We start from the raw sequence: 27,514 nt of genomic DNA on the forward strand, positions 1-27,514 counted from the left end.
GAGAAGCTGGACAGGACAAAAAAAAAAAATATATATATATACAGACACATCGCTGACTACCATGTCCTATCATTCTACTCCATATATAAATAAATATATATATATATATATATATATATATATATATATATATATATATATATATATATATATATATATATATATATATACACATATATATATACATATATATATATATATACACATATATATATACATACATATATATATATATATATATATATAAATATTATATATATATATATATATATATATCTATATATATATATATATATATATATATATATATATATATATATATATATATACATACACACACACACATTGCTGACTACCATGTCCTATCATTCTACTCCTCAAGGCAGTCCTTTTCAAATAGTGTGTTTGGGGTCAGGGGGGGCGCCATGCCAGGTGGGGTACGTCTGGCCACGGGGACCCCCTTCATCAGTATTATGCAGTATCATGCTTCAAACTCTGCTTTGAAAAGCAGTGCGTTGCAAATACAAAACTTAATGTGTTGCCCTCCTGAGTTAAACTAGGAATGCACATTGTTTTGGTAATTTTGCCTATCGTTCACAATCTTTGTAAGAGACAAGAACACGTCTTTTTTTTTTAGGATTTTAAAGACGCTTGGAAAATGCTCCTAACGGGGGTCACTGTTGTAGCTTTCAAAGCCCTTTAAAACAACTTCAAAACCCTCCATCAAGGTTTTATATATAAGGTTTTATATATACATACAGCAAGTATATATATATATATATATATATATATATATATATATATATATATATATAATGTAGTAACATACACGGTCATAACAATATGTTATAACATATAACATAACAACCATCTGCTCCTTAATGTGGACAACACAAAGGAGCTGATCATCAACTTCAAGAAGAAAATGACCCCTGTGGAGCCCATCAAGATGCATAGCCAGGAGGTGGCACTACTGTAGTGGGGCAGTACAAGTACCTAGTAGTCCACTTGAACAGCAGACTGGACTGGATGGACAACAGCAAAGCTGTATACAAGAAAGTAATGAGCAGACTCTTTTTTCTGAGGAAGCTTAGATCCTGAGGAAGCTTAGGTCTCCAACAGCAAGCTGTTGGAGATATTTGATCAGCCTGTTGTGGCCAGTGCCCTGTACTTTGCAGTGGTTTGTTGGGGGAGCAGCACCAGCAAAAGGGACTTAAACTGGATTAACAAACTGATCCGGAAAGTTGGCCAAACTATTGACACACCATTGGAGGCGTTTGTGTCAGTGAGGGACAGGAAGACATTAGACAAACTGCTCACCATCATGGACAATCCTGCCCCCCCAGTACACCAGACAATTGAGGGACAGCGGAGCTCATACTCCAACACGCTCCTTCAGCTTTGTTCCCACAGTGTTCGATCCAAGAACTCCTTCATTCCACACTCCATCCAGCTGTACAATCACTCGCCATACAGCAAATGATGATATCTGTATATTACCTGACCGCCTTAATGTTAGCTACCTCTCTTTGTTTATAATGTATATTTTCTGATGGATCTACTCTTTATTTTATGCTGCCTTTTTTTGTTGTTGTTGTTTAAGCTGTTACATATACTGTAATATTGTACATGGTTTGTTATATATTATATACAAATATAATATAATATTTAAATATAACTTATCAGTATACATTATATACTGTATATATAAAATGTAAATATTACATATACATTATATTTTATATTGCTACTATGGTACATGTTTAGTCTACTTTATACCCGCATTATCCTTTCCATCCTTACCCTTTCCATCCATTGTAACTGAGCTACTGTGTGGAACAATTTCCCTTGTGGCTGATTAATGTTTGTCTAAGTCTAATATGTTCAATATTTACCGTATTTTGATCATTTTAATCATTGCCGGGACTGATTTCTTCTTGGTATGCCACATCTATGAGGTGGATGACAAAGGATAAGTACTTAATAACAGCCCTAACACAGCTTTATACAGATTTCTGACCAACTTTTGAGAGGAATAGACCTGTTCAAAGGCCTCCTTTGTCTTACCAAATACTTTACTTGTATAGGAACTGATCTATTTTGTCTATACTATTATTGATTCACTTAACTTAGTATTGATTCACGTAAACTCAAACGGTACCATATTTTGACATTTTTGTTGCTTGTGTCGCCACGTCAGGTTGCAGACTAAACACCGTCTCAAACACTTGGTGAGGAAACAAGCATCACTCAGAGTGGACTCAGCCAAACTAGGTATTCCAACAAAGCCCAATGCCTATGCCTAATATAACACACACTCCTTTTTTACCATGAATTGATTTACGTGGACCCCGACTTAAACAAGTTGAAAAACTTATTAGGGTGTTACCATTTAGTGGTCAATTGTACAGAATGTGTATTGTACTGTGCAATCTACTAATAAAAGTTTAAATCAATCAATCAATCAGTTGTACAACAAGGCTCCACTTTTCCAAAATGTGCTAGCTTAAAACTAATTTACATTGGCTTTGCCATCTGCATGCTACTGATTAACAATAGTGATTTTGTATGGCGAAAATGTTGTAATGAAAACTACAACTAAGGTACAAGATACAATTATATTATTATAATTATTTTAGTTATCACATTGCATACCAGCATAAACTCCCAGCTACCACCAACTGTGATCAAAGGGGAAAGACACCAATCCGTACTTTGTGTACATGGGAAAAGTTTTAAGAACAATGCAAAATGGGAGCAAAACGGGTTTTTTTAGTAGTTCAATTGAAAAAGGTGAAACTCTTATCTCCTCTATATTCACTACACACAGAGTGCAATGTTTTAAAATCTAATCTACTTGTCTTAATTATTTAGTAACAATAATTGTATAATTCTGATTATTATATCTTATAGCTGCATTATAGGAAGCAATTAATATATTTTTTTAATGCACTTTGCTGAAAATGATGTAAGGCGCCACTCTACATAGCAACTGACGCTGTGGGCAAAGTCGGATATGCTCAGAAATGGTTTTACACACTGCCATCTGATGGCTGAAGTGGATGCTGCATCCCCACAATTCTTCACGTTTCATGTGTCAGGTAAACTGCGACAATAAGGGCAGAATGAATTCCTACTGAAATAAATACCCAATTGATTGTCCCAAAAAAAAATCTCAACTACTGGTTCGCTCACTAAATAGGAAATTAACTGCAAAAACTTCAGTTTGAATTCAAAGTAGAGCTTGCTCTATCATTAGGGCATGTTGCCCATGGCTTTTCTCACACAAAACAAGATGAATTCAAATAAGTCACATGTCCACTCAAACATATAGATTACACTGCTGGCTTTTAAGGACATCACCTCGTCCCTCACCTCCTCCTTCACTCCTCAATGATGTTCAATCCCAACCAAGGCGGCGTTGACCTAACAAGGCCGGAGGGTCACCCTCTCAGCTTGGAAGTCAATGGAGAAGTCAATACACCATGAGAGCCCTCAACACACCCCTCACCTTCTTCTCCCGGCCCACCGTAACCAGTATATGAGCGCCCCACCGCAGCCCACGCCTTCAGCCATGGCGTCCTCCCTCCATGGGTACTAGTCGTCTGGCTGGGGCGGCCTGGCACAGCTGCACCGGGAGCTGTCACAAGCAGTTAGACTGACAGCCACTCACACTTCATAATGTCCCTCTCACAGGTCACCGAGCGACAAGCTGGGTCACCTCGCTCCAGCAGGCAGCCCCAGGGGGAGCACCACTACCACCGTTGTTTGCGACCCCCACCTTACTCCCTCCTTCACCCAGACATGAGGGGTCAGGTGGAGGGGAGAGGTGTGGCGTTTATTCGGGCTGGAGCTGCAGGAATTGGGAGGGATGACACCGGGGTCACGGCGAGGGTGGATCATGCGACATCATCTTTACATACTGGCAACGAGTGGGGGTCAGTCTGGGCTGCTTTGGTGGTCACTTAAGACCTCAGGAGAAATAGTGAGGGAGTGTTGATTCATTGAAACTTAAAGGCCTACTGAAATGAGATGTTCCTATTTAGACGGGGATAGCAGGTCCATTCTATGTGTCATACTTGATCATTTCGCGATATATCCATATTTTTGCTGAAAGGATTTAGTGGAGAACATCCACGATAAAGTTTGCAGCTTTTGGTCGCCAACAGAAAAGCCCCGCCTCTACCGGAAGTCGCAGACGATGACGTCACCTGTTCAGGGCTCCTCACATATTCACATTGTTTTTAATGGGAGCCTCCAACAAAAAGAGCTATTCGGACCGAGAAAACGCCGATTTCCCCATTAATTTGAGCGAGGTTGAAAGATTCGTGTTTGAGGATATTGATAGCGACGGACTAGAAAAAAATGTTGAAAAAAATCAAGTAAAAAAACAAAACGCGATTGCATTGGGAAAGATTCAGATGTTTTTAGACACATTTACTAGGATAAATCTGGGAAATCCCTTATATTTCTATTGTGTTGCTAGTGTTTTAGTGAGTTTAATAGTACCTGATAGTCGGATGGGTTTATCCACGGATGTTTTGAGGCCAGTGTCTGATGGAAGTCGACGGCAGCAGTATGGACGGCACAAGCTCAGCTGAGCTCTGGTAAGTGGCGACTTTTTACCACAATTTTCTCACCGAAACCTGCTGGTTGACATTCGGTCGGGATCCATGTTCGGTTGACCGCTCTGATCCATAGGAAAGCTTCACCTCCGGGAATTTTAAACAAGGAATCACCGTGTGTTTGTGTAGCTAAAGGTTAAAGCTTCCCAACTCCATCTTTCTACTTTGACTTCTCCATTATTAATTAAACAAATTGCAAAAGATTCAGCAACACAGATGTCCAAAATACTGTGTAATTATGCGGTTAAAGCAGACGACTTTTAGCTGTGTGTGTGCACAGCGCTAATATTTCCTAACAATCCGTGACGTCACGCGTACACGTCATCATTCCACGACGTTTTCAACAGGACGCTTTGCGGGAAATTTAAAATTGTAATTTAGTAAACTAAAAAGGCCGTATTGGCGTGTGTTGCAATCTTAATATTTTATCATTGATATATAAACTATCAGACTGCGTGGTCAGTAGTAGTGGGTTTCAGTAGGCCTTTAAGATAGGGACAAGTAGTAGAAAATGGATGGATGGATGGGAGATAAAATGTCTTATTATTCTCACGTATTGATAAATTATTTTGTCTCATTGTGTTCACACACTCATACTGTGATCCCTTCCAGGGTGTCACGTTGTTCCCATTGGGTTGAATTTTTTTCTTGCTCTGATGTGGGATCCGAGCCGAAGATGTCGTTGTGGCTTGTACAGCCCTTTGAGACATTTGTGATTAAGGGCTATATAAGTCAAATTTGATTGATTGATTGATTGATTGATGTGATTAATAAATATAAATCATTGCGTTATCAAATATGAATGATGAGTAATCACTTCCGGGTTGAGGCATTTGTGTCACAGTTCGTAAACACTACCATGAATTGATTAACGTGGACCCTGACTCAAACTATTTAAAAAACGTATTCGGGTGTTGCCATTTAGTGGTCAATTGTATGGAATATGTACCGTACTGTGCAATCTACGAATAAAAGGTTCAATCAATCAATCAAACATGAGAGGCGGCCAATTTCGCTTCAAAACAGAACTTCCCCTCTAGTTCCCTAATCCCCTCCAAGGTTTCCCATTGTTATTTCATTGGGTTGAGTTTTTTCTTGCCCTGATGTGGGATCTGAGCCAAAGATGTTGTTGTGGCTTGTGCAGCCCTTTGAGACACTCGTGATTTATGGGCTATATAGGTAAAGATTGATTGATTAAATAAGAATTGTGATTCATTTGAAAATAATATCACATTTTGCAGTGTTAGCTGGAAAAAATATGATTTCGGAAAAAATCTATTTTGGGTTGTTTTGGCCTGCAGTGTAAACGTAGTCCTACGGTCATTATGAGTGAAGGTTGTATGTGCTGAGACTTGATTTTCTTCTAATCCTCCATAGGAAGAAGAGATGGGATGATCTTGCTAATAGCTGTAAGAGATCATCATGCCTGCTGCCCAACTGTCAATAATGAGCATCACATCTGCTCTCAGGCAACAGCACATAGATTTCATTAATGGACCTTCCCTTAATTGCTTTGCCTTTTGAACTGACTCTCCACCTGAATATGGCACTGCAACAAAGTAACAATACATTGCTGCAGAATGTCAGGTAATCCGAAATTGCGCGGTATTTAAAAGGACACAGTAAAGTATTAAATTGTGCAACGCAGAATGAATCCACTGACAAACAATTTGCGCAAACTAACAAGTTAAGCACGTAATTTGAGGACATACGAGCTAATTGGATGCAATCGCTGAGTTTGGCTTCAGCTGTGAGCGAGAGGCCTCACACCTCATTCGCGTTATTCAAACAGTCACGCCCCAAGAGCGCGGCTTAATTCACCGAAGGTGTGCCCACACAGCCACTGAACAATGTGTAGCCATTAATTGCGCTCGCCCTCCCACATCTGGCGCTCCGGCATGACCCCGCCTCTGCTGCGCCCCGGCGTCGTTCATGCCGCCACAATTTCACACGTAAAGGACCCCAATGAAACGTGAAAAGAATACGTGACATTGTTAAATTGCATTAAAGTGGTTAAAACAGTAGACGTGTGTGTCCCCTCACACGCTCACCTCACTGCAGAGGCAACAAAGCCGGATGTGAACGCAATCGCACCGTGGATCCATTTTCATAAAAGGGGAACATTTCATCATGACGCTCTAAACAAATTATGGCACTCCTCAAGAGAGATGTGAACTTAATGCAAAGAGTCAAGCCAGAGGGACAGAAGGCTTCCCAGACTTGTGCATCAACACAATCAAAAATCATTTGGTTTTTATCCAGCAGTATCACTTTTAGAGAGGATCACTGACTGGGTCACTGCAAGTCATGCAATCACAATAACTAACATCTGCCTTGTGGCCTAAAACAAGAGTTTGTTTGGGATTATAAATACGTCATGTTTCATTCACGTATTTATTTGACAGGGACAGTACAATTAAACATTGCTACCCATAGGTAACCGATGTGAGGTACTCCGGGCAGCACAGTGCGACAGGGGTTAGTGCGTCTGCCTCACAATACGAAGGTCCTGGGTTTGATCCTGCGCTCGGGATCTTTCTGTGTGGAGTTTGCATGTCCTCCCCGTGACTGCGTGGGTTCCCTCCGGGTACTCCGGCTTCCTCCCACCTCCAAAGACATGCACCTGAAGGAACTCTCCTGAAGGAATCAATAAAGTACTATCTACCTGGGGATAGGTTGATTGGCAACATTAAATTGGCCCTAGTGTGTGAATGTGAGTGTGAATGTTGTCTGTATATCTGTGTTGGCCCTGCGATGACGTGACGACTTGTCCAGGGTGTACCCCGCCTTCCACCCGATTGGAGCTGAGATAGGCTCCAGCGCCCCCCGTGACCTCAAAGGAAATAAGAGGTAGAAAATAGATGGATGGATGGAAGGTAACCGATGTCAAAGTACATAAGACTTATAGCCACAGGCTAATTTGCAACCCTTGTCCCTGGTTAGGCTTTAAAAAAAGATAAGATAAGTATAAAAGACACATACAAAGGATTAAGACAAGTACAAACATAAAAAACACATAGAAAATAATTGGCCCCATTTGTCCATACTACATCCAGTTTTGGTGCTCACTCTTCTGATTTTCCTGAAAGGGGAATATTATCACAATTTCAAAAGGGTTAAAACAATAAAAATCAGTTCCCAGTGGCTTGTTGTATTTTTTGAAGTTTTTTTCAAAATTTTACCAGTCCCGGAATATCCCTAAATAAAGTTTTAAAGTGCCTTATTTTCGCTTTCTTCGAAACCACTATCCATTTTCCTGTGACGTCATACAGTGCTGCCAATGTAAACAAACAACGGGAATACCACAGCAAGATATAACGACAGTAGTTTCGATTCAGACTCGGATTTCAGCGGCTTAAGCGATTCAACAGATTACGCATGTATTGAAACAGATGGTTGGAGTATGAAAGTATTGAAGAAGAAACTGAAGCTATTGTGCGAATAGCTATTGACGCTCTTCATAGCCATATCATGGCCGAATAGCTGCGTTAGCATCGCCGTAAAATGTGCGGACCAAACGATCAGGACTTTCGCATTTTGTGATAATGGAGCAACTTAAATCCGTCGATTGGTAAGTGTTTTTTTCGCATTAAATGTGGGTGGAAGGAAACGTATATAGTTGCAAATGCATCTGCAGGTTTTCCATACATCTCTGTCTCATGTCTGCTTTAGCACCGCCGGTAAATAGCATGTTAGCATCGATTAGCGTATCATGTTAGCATCGATTAGCTGGCAGTCAACATCAACAAAACTCACCTTTGTGATTTCATTAACTTTATCGTTGCAAATGCATCAGCAGGTTATCCATACATCTCTGTGCCATGTCTGCTTTAGCACCGCCAGTAAATAGCATGTTAGCGTCGATTAGTGTAGCATGTTAGCATCGATTAGCTGGCAGTCACGTCGCGACCAAATATGTCTGATTAGCACATAAGTCAACATCAACAAAACTCACCTTTGTGATTTTGTTGACTTTATGGTTGCAAATGCATCTGCAGGTTATCCATACATCTCTGTATCATGTCCGTCATCGCCGGTAAAATGTGGCGACACTCCCGCACATTCAATGGGGGTCTGGCGGCAGACACTTTGGCATCTTCGGGCCAGTGGTATAACTTGAATCCCTCCCTGTTAGTGTTGTTACACCCTCCGACAACACACCGACGAGGCATGATGTCTCCAAGGTTCCAAAAAATTGTCGAAAAAACGGAAAATAACAGAGCTGAGACCCAATGTTTACAATGTGTTGAAAATGAAAATGGCGGCTGTATTACCTCGGCGAAGTCACATTCTGACGTCATCGCCTCCAGAGCAATAAACAGAAAGGCGTTTAATTAGCCAAAATTCACCCATTTAGAGTTCGGAAATCGGTTAAAAAAATATATGGTCTTTTTTCTGCACCATCAAGGTATATATTGACGCATACATAGGTCTGGTGATAATGTTCCCCTTTAAGACACTTTTTCAGTTGTGTGGAGAAAGGTTGAATGTCCAACTGTGACTTTAACTCCAGTGGCAAAGAGTTCCACAGATGGCTTCACTGAGAACGCAGACTAACCCAGAGTCGTTCTGCACCTTTTCACTCTACAGCTCCCACTGACTGCAGCTGGAGCCTGCACACCTTCACTACTGTGTCTTTGTAATTCTTGACACCATCACATCAGGGGCTAATCCATTAAGACCCTACCAGGCCAACTGGAACCCACTACTACCGACCACGCAGTCTGATAGTTTATATATCAATGACGAAATATTAACATTGCAACACATGCCAATACGGCCGGTTTAGTTTACTAAATTACAATTTTAAATTTCCCCCCAGTTTCTTGTTGAAAACGTCGCGGAATGATGACGCGTACGTGTGACGTCACGGGCTGTTAGGAAATATTAGCACTGCACCACTAGCGGCTAAAAGTCGTCTGCCCTTACCGCATAATTATATAGTATTTTGGACATCTGTGTTGCTGAATCTTTTGCAATTTGTTCATTTAATAATGGAGACTATAAAAAACAATGCTGTTGGTGGAAAGCAGCGGATTGCAGCTGTCTTTAGCACCGTGACACAGCCGGTGTTTCTTTGTTTGTTGTGAAGTGGAGCGGTCAAGCGAACATGTTTTCTCTATGTCAATCAGCATGTTTTTGGATGGAGAAATCATTGAATTATTCGTCGTCCTGCAGCAGCTGTTTAAAAGGCAGCTGTGAGCTTGGCTCCTCGGCTTCTCTCTGAGACACTTCGTGTTCACCACAGCCATCCGACCTCGAGGTATGTCTTTACAATCTTTAAAACCTCACTAAAACACTATTAAAACACTAAGCAGATAAGGGATCTTCCAGAATTATCCTAGTAAATGTGTCTTATTACATCTGAAACACTCACACTGCCGCCGCCCGGAGCCGTCGCTTTTTTTTTTTTTCTAGTCCTTCACTATCAATATAATAATTCACGTATCTTTCATCCTTTGCTCAAATTAATGGGGAAATTGTCGCTTTCTTGGTCCAAATTGCTCTTACTGCTGGTGGCTCCCATTATAAACAATGTGAGGATGTGTGGAGACCTGCAACTCGTGACGTCATGCACACATACTTCCGGTAAAGGCAGGGCTTTTCTATTAGCGACCAAAAGTTGCAAACTTTATCGTCGATGGGGGGTCACTTTGACACATGTTGCATGTTGTTCATGAAATGACATATGTTAAGCTATCTGAACAAAACAATCACATCTCAGGTCTGTGTTCCAGTTAACAGAGCAAATTAGTTTAAATCATGACAATTTCCTGATTGAATTCTTATTGAGGATTGTATTCACCTTCTTGTAATTGTAAACATTTTGTATTTTGATTTGTATTTTGTATTGTTTTGCGTACGAATCGTGTTCTACAATTAAACTCGCCTGGCCCAACCTAACCACTTTGAGATATGACATACTTTCCTATGATCATTCTTCATTTATACCGTATTATTATCATTATTATTATTATTATTATTATTATTATTACGCCAACTAAATCTTTTTGAGGGCTTTAGCACACTCGAAAACGTGTGCATATTTTGCAAGACATTGGCACAGGTTCATCATGACAGATCATCTTCAGAAACTATATACCAAGGATGTCAAACGTGCGGGCCAGAACAGGCCTGCGAACAGGTTTTATCCTACCCATTGGGATGAGTTTGCTAAGTATAAAAATGAGCCAACATTTTTGAATGAAAGAAACTACTGTTCTAAATGTGTCCACTAGAAGTCACGATAGCAATTGTTTTATATTTTCAGAGGATGCTACATATGTAAAATAAAAAAAACATAAACCACATGATGTTAGTGCACCAGTCGGGGAAAATTAGCAAACTACATAAAAAATATATGTAATTTAATTTTGTTATTATTTTTTTTATCTTGATATATTAAAATTAACACCAATGAGTTGACTGATGAACATTATTACATAATTTATTCATAAAGTATAAATAACGACAAATAAAGATAGAATACTATTAACCGCAACATGTAAGTGTAAAAAAAGAAACAACATACATTTTTACACCTAGTGTGTGTGTGACAATCATTGGTACTTTAACTTTACTTTACTTTAAACAAAGAAAACAATCTGAAGTTATCTTTATTTTTAAGTTATGGTGCGGTGATTTTACCAGTCCGCCTCACTTGGGAGTAGATTTTTCTCCATGTGGCCCCTGATCTAAAATGAGTTTGACACCCCTGCAATATACAGTAAGACGCACAGATCGTCAGACATTTTGGTTTTCATGTACCATTTTTGAGAAGAAGTAAGCCAAATCAAATTTATCTTAAGTTTTAGTGTAATGTTCTCATCTGGGATGTGTTTTTTTTTTGTCGTTAGAATGTGTAGTTGGCCAATAAAAAAGTTTGCTTTGACAACCTTAGGCCTTTAAAGGCCTACTGAAACCCACTACTACCCACCACGCAGTCTAACAGTTTATATATCAATGATGAAATATTAACATTGCAACACATGCCAATACGGCCTAAATTGCAATTTTAAATTTCCCGGGAGTTTCGTCTTGAAAACGTTGTGTAATGATGACGTGTACGCAAGACGTCACGGGTTTTTAGGAAATATGAGCACTGCGCACACACACAGGTAAAAGTCGTCTGCTTTAACGGCATAATTACACAGTATTTTGGAGATCTGTGTTGCTGAATCTTTTGCAATTTGTTCAATTAATATTGGAGAAGTCAAAGTAGAAATATGGAGTTGGGAAGCTTTTGCCTTTAGCCACACAAACACACGGTGATTCCTTGTTTAAAATTACGGGAGGTGAAACTTTACTATGGATCAGAGCGTGGTCAAGCGAACATGAATCCCGACCGAATGTCAACCAGCAGGTTTCGGTGAGAAAATTGTAGTAAAAAGTCGCTTCTTACCGGAGATCAGCTGAGCTTGTGCCGTCCATAGCTGCCGTCGACTCCACTGAGACAATGGCGTCAAGACACCCGTGGAGACACACCTCGACTATCAGGTACTGTTAAACTCACTAAAACACTCACAACACAATAGAAAGATAAGGGATTTCCCAGAATTATCCTACTAAATGTGTCTAAAAACATCTGAATCTGTCCCAATGCAATCGCGTTTTTTTTTTTTTACTTTTTTTTTTTTTTTTCTAGTCCGTCGTTATCAATATCCTCAAACACAAATCTTTCATCCTTCCTCAAATTAATGGGGAAATTGTCATTTTCTCGGTCCGGATAGCACTTTTTGTTGAAGGTTCCCATTAAAAACAATGGGATTATGTGAGGAGCCCCCACACTTGTGACGTCCTCGTCTGCGACTTCCGGTAGAGGCAGGGCTATTTTTGTCAGCACCAAAAGTTGCGAACTTTATCGTGGATGTTCTCTACTTAATCCTTTCAGCAAAAATATGGCAATATCGCGAAATGATCAAGTATGACACATAGAATGGACCTGCTATCCCTGTTTAAATAAGAAAATCTAATTTCAGTAGGCTTTTAATAGAATTCAAAAAAAAAAAAAAACTACTATTACTATGACATTAGGTAATTTTTCTTCGAAAAAGTAAATGGGGCTAATCTAATAGTTTTAGAGCGACCATACAGCACACATAGTACTGCATTATTCATGTCCATTCATTCATTCATTTTTCTTTATATTTACTATATTGAATAGTATTAGCCTAACAGCAGTTTGACAATTGATGCCTAAGGAAAGACTTGTAAGAGAGCAGAATTTAGTGTGTATCAGTCACACTACTGTTTTGGACGGCTCGTTGCCTTTTTCAAATTTTATCTATGAACACCTAACAACTGCAGTACCACCTCTGTCTGTCATGGCCGCCTCTCTGTGTGCCACAGTGGCCATCATCCTGCTTTAGGGCTCTGGAGATATTTCAGACATATGTAGAGAATCAATCTTAGAGCAAAACTGAAGGAAAACATGGAATGTCATTGAGCAATAAGTATGACGCCTGTCAGAAGTGGAGCTCTGAGCAGCGCTTGAGGCAAGTCAGCCTCGGTGTCCTAGTGAGAAGACTCGTCAGCTGACCCCCCACTGCTTTATCACACACACGCGCACACGGTCTAATAAGGACCTCAGACTATAATTTCTTTGTATGGGGACTAGCACAATGGAACAAAAATATCCCCACAATAAGAGTAAGATGTCCTCTCATGTAAAACTGACTTTTTAATAATGTGTCCCTAAAGCATGTTTAGGAGCATCAAAGTTGTTGTGCATTCATGAAGTAAAAACCCCATGGACTTGATACCACCTCTCTGGCTCACCCTTGGCCAGATGAGCCCAGTCCAAGTGCCGCTTTACAAATGATAACAGTGTAACACAAAAATTAAAAGGCTTCACTAAACATCTTAAACTAAAGATTGGCATTCTAGAACAAATTTTGGGCAATGCACCTTAAATACTCTTTCGTGGGTAGACCTGGGCGGCAAAATGTTGTTTTCATATCAGTCGATTTTGATATGTATCGCAATATAAATTAAATCACAATAGTTGTCCCGTTTAAATTGATTCAAATGTATTTTTTTTATTAGGAGTTCAACATGACATATCTACTGAAGAACATGGTACAACTGTATCAGATAACATGTACGGTACTGTCACGCCAAATTTCTTTTCCCTACAAAACCCCACAGCATGCTAACCGAGGCACACTCCACGTAAATCAACTTGAATCCGTCCATGATCGTGTTGTTACACCCTCCGACAACACACCAACGAGGCATGATGTCTCCAAGGTACAGAAAACAGTCGAAAAAACGGAAAATAACAGAGCTGATTTGACTCGGTGTTTGTAATGTGTTTGAGAAAATGGCGGATTGATTACCTATGTGACGTCATCGCTCCGAGAGCTATTAATAGAAAGGCGTTTAATTTGCCAAAATTTACCCATTTAGAGTTTGGAAATCGGTTAAAAAAATATATGGTCTTTTTTCTGCAACATCAAGGTATGTATTGACGCTTACATAGGTCTGGTGATAATGTTCCCCTTTAAATAAATAATATGATAATAGTTCATATTTGAGAAGGGAACTTCACTTTTGGGGGAATTTAGCCTAGTGTTCACAATCAGTATGAGAGCAAGTCTATATATAATGTAGTAACATACATTTTCATAACATGTAATATGTACAATATTTACCCTATTTTGTTCATTTTAATCATTGCTGAAACTAATTCTTTGGCGGATTTATTTCTGTTTTCAAAGCAGTGCACATCTGACTTCCAGCCAAAACCTGTTTCTACGAGTATGTTCTAATCATGGCAGTTTTGGCAACAAACAAGGAAGACCAGTATTTTTAGACAAATGATGATTCACAACCTTATCTTTTTGAATGAACTACTGCTTCCAGAAGCAAACACAAAGAAAGAGTGAGACGTTGGAGCAGACAGAAGCCAAAAGAGTGAGGTGAAAGTGAATCGAAGCTGCAAAATGTGGTACTTGAAGCCAAGCTATTTCCAAATAAATGGAGTGCTTACCCACAGTTGACCGGAGAAATCGTCCCAACGGACAACTGTCCATCGATTGAGTCACACTTTATATTGTTCATGATACACACTGAACATCATGTGCGTATCATGACAGACACCATAAACTGTCTGGTTAGTTGTGTACAAACAAAACATTAAATGTGGGCTAATACTTTACAGATACTGTAATATGATTGCTTATGTTTTTCAGTCAGTACAGATTGGTGACTTATCGCAGTGTTGTGCTCTACAAACTCAAACGTGTTTTGTGTTAACGTAGAACTTAGCTTATCTCTTGCCATAGTTAGCTTCTACAGCTAATACCGTAGCACACCGATGTGTTAGTATGCTAGAAGAAGAGTTCTTCAGTGTTCGCTCTTACAATAACAATGTCGCTACAGCTTGCTTATTACACAAGTTGCGGAACGTAAATGAGTAATGTTGACATTTTTAGAGTGATTCAAAGTAAAAATTATTGCTCCAATTAGCTGCATTGCTAGCCACCAAGAAAGAGACGATTCTTACATGTTTGAAAGCGGGAAAAAAAATCCTTTTGTCTTCTTGTCTCTCATAATGATTGTGAACTAAAGTCAAAATTACAAACAAAGATCAATTCCACTTTAAGCGGCCTCCAGGCCCTTCTGTAGTTGGGCCCCAACCAGGGGCGTCGCCAGACAGATTTCACTAGGGCACGTGCCCCAATGTTGATCTGCAGTGCCCGAGTAAAAATTTCACCAATAAAAAAAAACGCTTCAGAGTTTTAAGTCTACATAACATAAACAACAGCGCACATACTACCTAGTATGGTAATTGATTGCTACTGTATTCACTCCACGTAACAATGAGCACATGGCTACTTAATATGGTAATTTATTCACGTGTGGATCGAGACTTAGGTTGAGAGAGAGAGAGAGAGAGAGAGAGAGGATGAGAATCACTGCTCGAGGTAGGTAACGTTAGCCAACAACAATTTGTTAATTACATTATTTTGATTTTGATGTGACTCAAACTGTAACTCCTAGATGGATTTAAGAAAGTTATTCGCCCGCAGCAGAGAAGAAGCAGCAGGAATGAGAGATGTAAGTGAAGTCCTAGCTAGCTAGGCAACATCATTGTCTTAAGTTGATGCTAAGTTAGCTAACATTATTCCTTGTATCAAGACAAACATATTCATTTGCTGTACGAGCAGTTGGGGGAATTTCCAATCAACATGAAACATACTGTTGGTCATTGTCTGCTGGTTCTGCTCAGGACCTCTGCATCAATGATGATTTGGAGTAAGCATGTGTGAGTTGAGTGCTTCTCAAATGGTTTATCTTCAGGAAGAAAAACATTTTTCCATATCATCAAGTCGTGAGCCAAATTTTTAAACCATTCAAGTTTATTTCACAGAAAAATAGCACAGTAGACTTGTCTTGTTAATCGGTGTGACTTTGACTAAAATAATCTTGTTTTGTCACCAGAAAAATGACTACAGCTAAAGCATCTGCTTTTGTTTCCAGAAAAATAGTAACATTTCTGTATTTGTTTTCAGAAAGAGGGCTGAAAATATCGGGTTTTGTTGCCCCATTTAGATTTTTGAAAAATATATTTCCATGTCTGTCCTGAGTCCTCCTCCAACGTGTTAGTCGGTTTGCCTTTTGCTAAAATACTCTCTAATAGTCACTAGAAAAATGGCTAAAAATATCTGGTTTTGTTGCCACAATTTGATTTTTTTCTCCCTAAACTTTTTTTTTTTTTCATGCACACATGTGACTGCGACTCACTGAAAATGACACACAATCCACTTTTATGTCACGACCCAGCAGTTGGGAACCACTGGTCAACTGTATAACAGTTACTGTAATATTTCCATGTCTGTCCAGAGAGATTGACCACTTTGCAAAAATGAAAACGAGACGTTATAGTTTACTTCTCCGAAAATGATTCCCTGAACAGACACACAACAGTTGTTCATTTATTCTTCTACTGTGGCTTTATTATTTTGTGTATATTTTATAGTTTTGTTATCTGAAATAGGATTAGCCACATTGCCATAAATGGAAATTAAATAATATAAAAGAACCCAGAGATGTAGGGGTGCTTTATTTTTTGTTTTACTTTTGTAGATGTTAAATTTGCAGATGATTACTGCAATATATATTTCAAAAAGATTCATTGCTCTTCCTTTTTGCTTTTACTTGTAGCAGTTTAGAAGTCTGGAGTAAAAAAGTGCACAAGTAGGTTAAATGCATTAGTTAATTTCAGGTGGTTAATCAAAGATCCATACAACATAATCTGATATGATTTCATAGTTTGAAGCACTATTTATGTATTTTTTATGATAATACATTTTTTTTTGCTTTCGCGCTTTGCACGCTCATATGAATTATTTGTGCCCCAGGTGTGCCCCAGTGCAGTATTAGGTCTAGTGACGCCCCTGGCCCCAACGTAAAAAAGGCAAAGAACCCCTGGCATACAGTACATTTTTCTGTCAAAATTTGAAGAACAAAAGAAAAATTATAATTAAACAAAATGTGATCCAAAATAGTTCATTAGTTCCTCAAAAAGTTTGCAATTTGTATTCTCACAGCCAGACCTGTGTGTTTACTTCCATAACTGACAGTTTAGGCTGCAACGGTTGCCTTCCTCAGAGATGGTATGACTACTACAAAATCACGTGCCAACCTCTGAGGAAGGCTACAGTTGCAGCCTAAACTGTCAGTTATGGAAGTAAACACACATGTCTGGCTGTGAGAAACACAAATTGCATAGCCAAAAATGTGTTTATTATTTCCAGCCAAGTAATGGCATGGCAGGCCACATAAATTTGTGGCAAGCCATTTAAATAATATGGCAGGTCACATAAATGACATGGCGGGCCAAATAACTGACGTGGTAGGCAGCTATGAAATGATGTGGCAGCCACAGTAGATGATGTGGCTGACCATATATAAAGACATAGTGGGCCACAATGAATGATGTGGCAGACAACATACAAACCCCGTTTCCATATGAGTTGGGAAATTGTGTTAGATGTAAATATGAACAGAATATAATGATTTGCAAATCCTATTCAACCCATATTCAGTTGAATATGCTACAAAGACAACATATTTGATGTTTGACATTTTTTTTTTTTGCAAGTAATCATTAACTTTAGAATTTGATGCCAGCAACACGTGCCAAAGTAGTTGGGAAAGGTGGCAATAAATACTGACAAAGTTGAGGAATGCTCATCAAACACTTACTTGGAACATCCCACATGTGTGCAGGCTAATTGGGAACAGTTGGGTGCCATGATTGGGTATAAAAACAGCTTCCCAAAAATGCTCAGTCTTTCACAAGAAAGGATGAGGCGAGGTACACCCCTTTGTCCACAACTGCATGAGCAAATAGTCAAACAGTTTGAGAACAACGTTTCTCAAAGTGCAATTGCAAGAATTTTAGGGATTTCAAGATCTACGGTTCATAATATCATCAAAAGGTTCAGAGAATTTGGAGAAATCACTCCACGTAAGCAGCATGGCCGGAAACCAACATTGAATGACCGTGACCTTTGATCCCTCAGACGGCACTGCATGAATAACTGACATCAATCTCTAAAGGATATCACCACATGGGCTCAGGAACACTTCACAAAACCACTGTCACTAAATACAGTTCGTCACTACATCTGTAAGTGCGAGTTAAAGCTCTACTATGCAAAGCGAAAGCCATTCATCAACAACATCCAGAAACGTGGCCGGCTTCTCCGGGCCCGAGATCATCTAAGATGAATTGATGCAAAGTGGAAAAGTGTTCTGTTGTCTGACAACCATCCAGACTGTTATGGACGCAAAGTTCAAAAGCCAGCATCTGTGATGGTATGGGTGTGCATTAGTGCCCAAAGCATGGGTAACCTACACATCTGTGAAGGCACCATTAATGCTGAAAGGTACACACAGGTTTTGGAACAACATATGCTGCCATCTAAGCGCCGTCTTTTTCATGGACGCCCCTGTTTATTTCAGCAAGACAATGCCAAGCCACATTCAGCACGTATTACAACAGCGTGGCTTCGTATAAAAAGGGTGCGGGTACTTTTCTGGCCTGCCTGCAGTCCAGACCTGTCTCCCATCGAAAATGTGTGGTCGCATTATGAAGCGTAAAATACAACAGCGGAGACCCCGGACTGTTGAACGACTGAAGCTCTACATAAAACAAGCATGGGAAAAATTCCACTTTCAAAACTTCAACATCTAGTTTCCTCAGTCCTCAAATGTTTATTGAGTGTTGTTAAAAGAAAAGGTGATGTAACACAGTGGTGAACATGCCTTTTCCCAACTACTTTGGCACGTGTTGCAGCCATGAAATTCTAAGTTAGTTATTATTTGCAAAAAAAAAATAAAGTTTATGAGTTTGAACATCAAATATATTGTCTTTGTAGTGCATTGAACTGAATATGGGTTGAAAAGGATTTGCAAATCATTGTATTCCGTTTATATTTACATCTAACACAATTTCCCAACTCATATGGAAACAGGGTTTGTAAAATGACTTGGCGGTCCAACATAAATGAAGTGGCGGGCCACATAAATGTCATGCTGGGTCACCTTAAATGTACACGGCAGCTGCAGGAAATGATGTGGCGGATCACATTAAAAATAAATGATGTGGCGGACCGGATGTTGCCCCCGGGCCTTGAGTGTGATCCATAAGAATGACCAAACAACAATGATACAATGATTTGTGAATGTGTGATTCTTCATACTGTTTACATAACTCAGTTATGCAGACAGGGCAGAAAGGTAAGATTTGGAGGATGACTTGAGGGGGCAAGAAGGGATGAGAAGCCTGGCCGAGACAGTCAAGTGAAGGGAAGCAGAAGATGATGCAACAAGATGTCACCACTGATGGGTCATTACACCCAAGTAAGCATGGAACACTAGCTGGCTCCATCCTTACATCCTATCTTCTTGTGTTTAAGCACTCTAACAAGAGGTCTCTAATTGGTGAACTTACAACAAACACACGCACACACAAGTGTGTTTAGGTCGTATAATGAGGCTGGCTGCTGTATATCATCAAAGCATAAACCGGCACAAATCAGGTAAATCCAGTTGGAAGGGCTCACATTTTACAGCACATGCATCTGTGAGATTTGCACTCAGTCCTGTTGCTCATTATCAGGACTCCATGCCTGCATCCGCACGATGATCCCCAACTGATGGCACATCAGGCAGACACGAGTCGCCAAAAGCCTATAGTGCGAGAGTTAGAAGCTCAACCATCAGCTGCTTTAAGCTCACGCATTAGTTTGGCGACAACACACACAGTGTCCACATCACACAGTCACTGACTGCATCCTAGAGACGAGACGTTTGCAAGCAGAGACTTTAACTAATAAGTGCATGCATTGTTCTTATGTGTGTGAGTTGTGTTAATGCTATGATGAGCTGTTTGTTTGTAGGCCGAGAAGCACTTTGATTGAACTGTGTCGAGTGTGGGAGGATTTGATTTTCCCTTTACAGGCAAAAAATTAGTAGAAAGAGCAACAGTAACAGTGAGAAAATGGAAGTTCATTGTACGTATCGTCACTAATAAAGTTTGGGGAGTACTTTTTAATTACAGTATAATGAAATTGTATGGAATAATTGTTTATGTTAAGGAATTTACGGCTATTTTTCCATTACTCTAGCATATTTTATTACGTTAAAAGTGAAGGTAATGTACATGAAAATAACATTTGTGGCGCTCCAATCAGCTTGTGGTCAAAATGCTTTGGAAGGCCTGCTAACATACAGTACGTACAGTACTACAGATATCGAAGGGGATTTGATAATAGTTGTCAAAAGAAAAATTTGCGCAGACAACACAGTAGAGTGCATGCAATATTTTGTGTGCAGCAGTTTAGGATAAACCTGTATATATATACATATACTGTATATATATATATATATATATATATATATATATATATATATATATATATATATATATATATATGTATATATATATATATATATACAGGGACGGCGTGGCGCGGCGTGAGAGTGGCCGTGTGCAACCCGAGGGTCCCTGGTTCAATCCCCACCTAGTACCAACCTCTGCACGTCCGTTGTGTCCTGAGCAAGACACTTCACCCTTGCTCCTGATGGGTGCTGGTTAGCGCCTTGCATGGCAGCTCCCTCCATCAGTGTGTGAATGTGTGTGTGAATGGGTAAATGTGGAAGTAGTGTCAAAGCGCTTTGAGTACCTTGAAGGTAGAAAAGCGCTATACAAGTACAACCCATTTATTCATCATATTATATGTAAATATATATATATATATCCATCCATCCATTTTCTACCGCTTATTCCCTTTTGGGGTCACGGGGGGCGCTGGCGCCTATCTCAGCTACAATTGGGCGGAAGGCGGGGTACACCCTGGACAAGTCACTACCTCATCGCAGGGCCAACACAGATAGACAGACAACATTCACACTCACATTCACACGCTAGGGCCAATTTAGTGTTGTCAATCAACCTATCCCCAGGTGCATGTCTTTGGAAGCGGGAGGAAGCCGGAGTCCCCAGAGGGAACAGTAAGACTCTTGAACGCATCATAATTAAATTATCCCCTCAACTCCACCCAAAATGGATTAACTCGCTGGAATAAAAAAGACAATACAACATACATCCATAAACATGGACGCATGTGAAAAAGTGCAATGTATTTATCTGTACAGTAATCTATTTATCTATACCTGCACCTTACTGTTTTTTTTTTTTATCCTTCACTATCAAGAGCTAATGCAACACAATTTTGTTCTTATTTGTACTGTAAAGTTCAAATTTGAATGACAATTAAAAAGAAGTCTAAGTCTAAGTCTAAGTCTAGATGACACCAAACCAATCAGAGGACGCTATTCAGTATTATGACCAATGATTGGCTCAGCCTCTGGCAACGTCACAATACTGGATGACAAGAGTGTAAAGGTAACTATGTGGTTGTCTAAAGAGCTATCAGGGTTTTAAAAACTGTATTAAGAAGGTTGTAAATCACTTCCGGTTCACCATCGCTGTGTCTGTTTTACTTCCGGTTCACTGACATAGGAAAAAAACCTTTTGCGAAATCACGCAAAACATTTTTTCCCCTCCATGTCCCATTAGGGGCTCAGTAGGTTTTTTATGTTCAAAATCAATACATTGTTGGTGCCTGTGGTTATTTCCCTGCTCTGCTTTATTAAAAAAATAGTAGTTTGGCCTTGGCTGAGGTCTGTCTTTTACTGCTCCTATGTGTCTGTGTTGACAGTGTGTGCTAACAAGCTCTTGTTTGTCAAAGTAAAGCCATCAGTGCATGCGATGTGCACCAATCAGAAGAGAAGCATTGTCATCCAGGCATAAGCATCGCCATCAATGAAATGAAACAACCTATTTTAATGTTGTCAGAGGGTCACGGAAGAGATTCAGGAATGTTGGTGGTGTGTTGGGGGGGGTCCAGAGGGAGTTCACATCAGCCTCCGTGTGCACATTTAGACTAGCGAGTGGAAGTAAAACCTGGCCGCCGCCGCCAACCAACACGCTTTGCCTCAATTGGTAGCGGCAATAACAACCAAATTAGCCATGCACACGTAGGCGCCCCCTGTGCAGAGCTCTGGGCCCCAAGTTAGCGGCCCCCGAGTCCGCTCTGATCCACTGGTCCACTGATTCGAGACTCGACAATACGAGCCATCACGCAGCCATAGTGTGAAATTAGAGCAGGGTGTGAAAGTGGGAAAAAAAAGCAGATAAGTACGAGGTTGAATGCCGCTATTTCGCTTCTTTTGCCTGATTTATTCCTGCACCTCGACACTGTCAAAGTCAATAAAGAAGAAAATTGTTCACACATTGTGTTGGTTTCTCTGTCATGACTAATGTGCCATCTCTGGCTCTGGAAGACAAAACAGAGTGTGTTTGCTGTAAGCCTGACCTGAGTTATGAAGCTGTGCACATGTGTCAGGCTGCATACTTAACAAAGAAACTTTTTCAAACTGTTTGCTCAATCCATGCACTACAGACATACAGACATTCAGGCTGCTTGCTTCAGAGATTCTGGTTTGGGTTTAAAAAACCCTAAATGCTGTGCAAATTATTCTCTTGATGCTATAAAGTAGTGCTTCTCAAACTTCTATCACCAAAAAACACCTTAGAAAAACACTTAGCTATCCAAGTGCCACCATAATGACCAACATTAAAATACAGCAGCGCAGTAAACCCAAGTATTCATTAAAAACAAGGCAGAAGTTTTCATTAACAAGCATATTGAATATTTTTGGCCAATGTAACATTATAAAACAGTTTGAACAGAAACACTGACAGGGTGCAGTGCGTCCCCCATAACAGTGTGACCTCGGACTATGTTAAGGTAACATGTGGAGTTCCCCAGGGTTCAGTCTTTGGCCCTGCACTGTTCAGCATTTACATGCTGCCGCTGGGTGACGTCATACGCAAACACAGTGTTAGCTTTCACTGTTATGCTGATGACACCCAACTTTACATGCCCCTAAAGCTGACCAACACGCCGGACTGTAGTCAGCTGGAGGCGTGTCTTAATGAAATCAAACAATGGATGTCCGCTAACTTTTTGCAACTCAACGCCAAAAAATTGGAAATGGTGATTATCGGTCCTGCTAGACACCGACCTCTATTTAATAATACAACTGTAACATTTGACAACCAAATAATTAAACAAGGCGACTCTGTAAAGAATCTGGGTGTTATCTTTGACCCAACTCTCTCCTTTGAGTCACACATTAAAAGTGTTACTAAAACGGCCTTCTTTCATCTCCGTAATATTGCTAAAATACGCTCCATTTTGTCCACTAACGACGCTGAGATCATTATCCATGCGTTTGTTACGTCTCGTCTCGACTACAGTAACGTATTGTTTTCGGGTCTCCCCATGTCTAGCATTAAAAGATTACAGTTGGTACAAAATGCGGCTGCTAGACTTTTGACAAGAACAAGAAAGTTTGATCACATTACGCCTGTACTGGCTCACCTGCACTGGCTTCCTGTGCACTTAAGATGTGACTTTAAGGTTTTACTACTTACGTATAAAATACTACACGGTCTAGCTCCATCCTATCTTGCTGATTGTATTGTACCATATGTCCCGTCAAGAAATCTGCGTTCAAAGGACTCCGGCTTATTAGTGATTCCTAAAGCCCAAAAAAAGTGTGCGGGCTATAGAGCGTTTTCATTTCGGGCTCCAGTACTCTGGAATGCCCTCCCGGTAACAGTTCGATATGCTACCTCAGTAGAAGCATTTAAGTCTCACCTTAAAACTCATTTGTATACTCTAGCCTTTAAATAGACCTCCTTTTTAGACCAGTTGATATGCCACTTCTTTTCTTTTTCTCCTCTGTCCCCCCCCTCCCTGTGGAGGGGGTCCGGTCCGATGGCCATGGATGAAGTACTGGCTGTTCAGAGTCGGGACCCCGGATGGACCGCTCGTCGGGACCCAGAATGGACCGCTCGCCTGTGTATCGGTTGGGGACATCTCTACGATGCTGATCCGACTCCGCTTGGGATGGTTTCCTGTGGACGGGAGTCTCGCTGCTGTCTTGGATCCGCTTTGAACTGAACTCTCGCGGCTGTCTTGGAGCCACTATGGATTGAACTTTCACAGTATCATGTTAGACCCGCTCGACATCCATTGCTTTCGGTCCCCTAGCGGAGGGTGGGGGGGTTGCCCACATATGAGGTCCTCTCCAAGGTTCTTATTGTCATCATTGTAACTGGCGTCCCACTGGGTGTGAGTTCTCCTTGCCCACTGGGTGTGTGTTTTCCTTGCCCTTATGTGGGTTCTTCCGAGGATGTCATAGTCGTAGTGGTTTGTACAGTCCTTTGAGACATTTGTGATTCAGGGCTATATAAATAAATATTGACTGATTGATTGACTGTTTGACTATCAAAAAATACAATAATAATCACTTCCATCCATCCATCCATTTTCTACCGCTTATTCCCTTTCGGGATTGCGGGGGGGCGCTGGCGCCTATCTCAGCTACAATCGGGCGGAAGGCAGGGTACACCCTGGACAAGTCGCCACCTCATCGCAGGGCCAACACAGATAGACAGACAACATTCACACTCACATTCACACACTAGGGCCAATTTAGTGTTGCCAATCAACCTATCCCCAGGTGCATGTCTTTGGAAGTGGGAGGAAGCCGGAGTACCCGGAGGGAACCCACGCATTCACGGGGAGAACATGCAAATTCCACACAGAAAGATCCCGAGCCTGGATTTGAACCCAGGACTGCAGGAACTTCGTATTGTGAGGCAGACGCACTAACCCCTCTGCCACCGTGAAGCCCTAATAATCACTTAATTAAATGATTATTTTGGCGTACCATTAGATGGAGCCTGTGTAGCACTAATGGTACCCGTACCACATAGTGCTATAGAGTTCCAGAAGGATCCATTGGTCCATTTCTATTTTCTGCAAAACCACAAGAGCACAGACCGCCGACAAGGCCTAACAATCAATCTTTTTTGTCGTTAAAATGCATGCATTATTCCTTTTGAAATTACACAAATATTAAACAAATATTTTTGATTCGTTCCACTTTTATTTATTAATCAATCAATCAATCAAATAGATATATTTGATTTGATTTTTTTATATTTTGAATGTTCAGGTCAGTTTAGTTCAGTTTCAGTTTATTTGGAACATGCATACGATACAATGTAATGCTTCACACAATTCCAGTTGTTTCGTTACAGAACGTCCGAAAAGGAGTAGGAAGAAGCTGAGCTTATTTAATCCTACCCATTTTCATATAATAGCAATTGTGTCCTATTTCCTTGTTCTCTGTAACAGAACAGTGAACAAATAAATAATAAATAATTATATACCATAGTAATCATACAAATATTCAATACATAAATAATCTTTGTCTCAATTTTAAAAAAAATAAGAAAAATCAAAAAAAGGGTTCAAGATGTTCATCTTAATTCTTGCTCTGTGTAATTTGTGAACACTTGTAGTTTGAAACGCCTCTTAAACTGAATCATATTGGTGCTTTGTTTGATTTCTTTGCTTAATCCCTTCCATAATTTAATTTAATAATTTTATGCAAAAGGTTTTAAGTGTTGTACGAGCATACACATGTTTTATATTATATTTTCCTCTAAGGTTATATTTCTCCTCTTTTGTTGAGAAGAATTGTTGTACATTCTTGGCTAGCAGTTGTTAAAAAGTTTCATGGAATTTTTTATTAGTTTTTGCATAATACTGTTAACTAACTGACAAAAAAAACAATGACAGTTGTGCTAAAAGCATAAATGTTATGGATATTTAAAAATAAATAAATACATTATTTCATACTTGATTTCCCCTTATGAGGACTTAAACATACAATACATTTGTCAATACATGCGTATTATTATTGATATTAAGTAGTAGCAATTCGAACAATTCTAAAGGAATAATCAAATAAAGTAGGAATGATCATTTTCCATTTTAAATAGTGCATATGTCTTGCAATAATCCTCGACATGCTGCCGGCTCCAAAGGCATCCAGTCTATGGCAGCCATACTCGTGCTGCCTAAATTTCCACTTTCAAACACGCACGCACACACACACTCTCTCTCTCTCACACACACACACACACACACACACACTGGAGGAACTTTGCAATGCATGCATGTAGCAGACCCCAACGAAACACAGCAAACCCACAAAGTCATCTACTTCCTGTTGTCTTTTTACCTTAGCTTGTCGCTCATCTGGAGGTGGAGACTCCAAGACACACAACTATACACACACACACACACAAACACACACACTCACACTATACAGACACACATGCACGCGCGCAGAAAAATATCCAGGTCAAAGTGCAGCGTCTGATAAAGCCAACATGTGCCGGCAGACCAGTGCAGGTCTGCAGCCCTCTTGCCACACCAGGCCTAGTTATACCCAGCTTGTTTGAGGTACACTGATTACTGATATTACACACACACACATACACAGACACACACACGCACACACACTTAAACACACATCCAGCAAAGTACCTTCACTGCAGGGTATGTGTAAACTCACCATGCAGAAGCAGGTCGCTGCATTAAACACAAGCATATGCTAGCAAGAAGTCTTGCTATGATCTTGCATACAGCCCTCCACTAGACTGGGCTTCAGTACGCTACACTAGTCGCTGTGTTCCACTGCATTACATTGGGCAGGGCAGCTCGTGCCCCCTCATGTGCTGCCACCGTGTGTGTGCGTGAGTGTGTGTGTGTGCAACAACAAGTGCAGGGCCTTGCAGAAGGCTGCTAGGGCTAGGCACGTGCATGTGGAGGCCTCCTGCAGTCATTGGTGTGAGAGCCCATTTTCACAGTTCACAGCCGACCTGCTAATGGCTGATCATTCGTTCACGCTCTCTGTTGATTGTGCAGGCGGGAGGTTGGCCAATCGCACACTTCGCTAATGTACCGTACATAGTTGGGATAATCGGCGAGAGCAATAAGCGTGCTGATGTTTCGTTGGCCAAGAAAACTGAGGCCTGGTGGTCTGGAAGGGCTGGGGAGAACGTTGGCTTTGGGATGGCAACCTACGGAAAGGATGCTCATTTCAAAAACTAAAAAGTTGCTTAATGTTAAAAACTGTATGTCTATCAGGCTATAAATATAAGCAGTTTACATTTAAAGGCCTACTGAAATTAGATTTTCTTATTTAAACGGGGATAGCAGGTCCATTCTATGTGTCATACTTGATCATTTCACGATAATGCCATATTTTTGCTGAAAGGATTTAGTAGAGAACATCCACAATAAAGTTCGCAACTTTCAATGCTAAGAAAAAAGCCCTGCCTCTACCGGAAGTCGCAGACGATGACGTCACATGTTGATGGCTCCTCACATATTCACATTGTTTTTAATGGGAGCCTCTAACAAAAAGTGCTAAGCAGATCG

At 40.3% G+C, this 27,514-nt stretch overlaps 1 long non-coding RNA gene across 2 annotated transcripts in view; it reads right to left on the minus strand.

Moving 5' to 3' along the window:
* LOC133538659 (uncharacterized) overlaps positions 1-26,735 on the minus strand; it is a 68,338-nt gene extending 41,603 nt beyond the window's left edge. The window contains exon 1 of one of the 2 annotated variants that reach the window (XR_009803077.1): positions 26,646-26,735. This is a non-coding gene — a long non-coding RNA (uncharacterized LOC133538659). Of the gene's footprint in view, positions 1-26,309; positions 26,429-26,645 lie in introns of those variants that run through there. The other variant, XR_009803071.1, reaches the window with a different exon arrangement.
* Positions 26,736-27,514: the final 779 nt, after the last annotated feature.

Source organism: Nerophis ophidion, linkage group LG02 (assembly GCF_033978795.1).
Source record: "Nerophis ophidion isolate RoL-2023_Sa linkage group LG02, RoL_Noph_v1.0, whole genome shotgun sequence".
NCBI classification, from domain to species: domain Eukaryota; kingdom Metazoa; phylum Chordata; class Actinopteri; order Syngnathiformes; family Syngnathidae; genus Nerophis; species Nerophis ophidion.